Source organism: Bison bison, unplaced genomic scaffold (genome assembly GCF_000754665.1).
Source record: "Bison bison bison isolate TAMUID 2011002044 unplaced genomic scaffold, Bison_UMD1.0 scf7180017864105, whole genome shotgun sequence".
Lineage (NCBI taxonomy): Eukaryota > Metazoa > Chordata > Mammalia > Artiodactyla > Bovidae > Bison > Bison bison.
Genome location: NW_011494677.1, coordinates 4581204 through 4582682, shown reverse-complemented (window position 1 = coordinate 4582682; position 1479 = coordinate 4581204).

Below are 1479 nucleotides of genomic sequence, written 5' to 3'. Positions count from 1 at the left end.
GAGTCAACTCTTCACATGAGGTGGCCAAAGTACTGGAGTTTCAGCTTTAGCATCATTCCTTCCAAAGAAATCCCAGGGCTGATCTCCTTCAGAATGGACTGGTTGGATCTCCTTGCAGTCCAAGGGACTCTCAAGAGTCTTCTCCAACACCACAGTTCAAAAGCATCAATTCTTCGGTACTCAGCCTTCTTCACAGTCCAACTCTCACATCCATACATGACCACAGGAAAAACCATAGCCTTGACTAGACGGACCTTTGTTGGCAAAGTAATGTCTCTGCTTTTGAATATGCTATCTAGGTTGGTCATAACTTTCCTTCCAAGGAGTAAGCCTCTTTTAATTTCATGGCTGCAGTCACCATCTGTAGTGATTTTGGAGCCCAGAAAAATAAAGTCTGACACTGTTTACACTGTTTCCACTCTTTCCCCATCTATTTCCTATGAAGTGGTGGGACCAGATGCCATGATCTTCGTTTTCTGCATGTTGAGCTTTAAGCCAACTTTTTCACTCTCCACTTTCAGCTTCATCAAGAGGCTTTTTAGTTCCTCTTCACTTTCTGCCATAAGGGTGGTGTCATCTGCATATCTGAGGTTATTGATATTTCTCCCGGCAATCTTGATTCCAGCTTGTGTTTCTTCCAGTCCAGCATTTCTCAGGATGTACTCTGCATATAAGTTAAATAAATAGGGTGACAATATACAGCCTTGACGAACTCCTTTTCCTATTTGGAACAAGTCTGTTGTTCCGTGTCCAGTTCTAACTGTTGCTTCCTGACCTGCATACAAATTTCTCAAGAGGCAGATCAGGTGGTCTGGTATTCCCATCTCTTTCAGAATTTCCCACAGTTTCTTGTGATCCACACAGTCAAAGGCTTTGGCATAGTCAATAAAGCAGAAATAGATGTTTTTCTGGAACTCTCTTGCTTTTTCCACGATCCAGAGGATGTTGGCAATTTGATCTCTGGTTCCTCTGGCTTTTCTAAAACCAGCTTGAACAACTGGAAGTTCACAGTTCACATATTGCTAAAGCCTGGCTTGGAGAATTTTGAGCATTATTTACTAGCGTGTGAGATGAGTGCAACTGTGCGGTAGCTTGAGCATTCTTTGGCATTGCCTTTCTTTGGGATTGGAATGAAAACTGACCTTTTCCAGGCCTGTGGCCACTGCTGAGTTTTCCAAATTTGCTGGCATATTGAGTGCAGCACTTTCACAGCATCATCTTTCAGGATTTGGAATAGCTCAACTGGAATTCCATCAGCTCCACTAGCTTTGGTCGTAGTGATGCTTTGTAAGGCCCACTTGACTTCACAATCCAGGATGTCTGGCTCTAGGTCAGTGATCACACCATCGTGATTATCTGGGTCATGAAGATCTTTTTTGTACAGTTCTTCTGTGTATTCTTGCCATCTCATCTTAATATCTTCTGCTTCTGTTAGGTCCATAGCATTTCTGTCCTTTATCGAGCCCATCTTTGCATGAA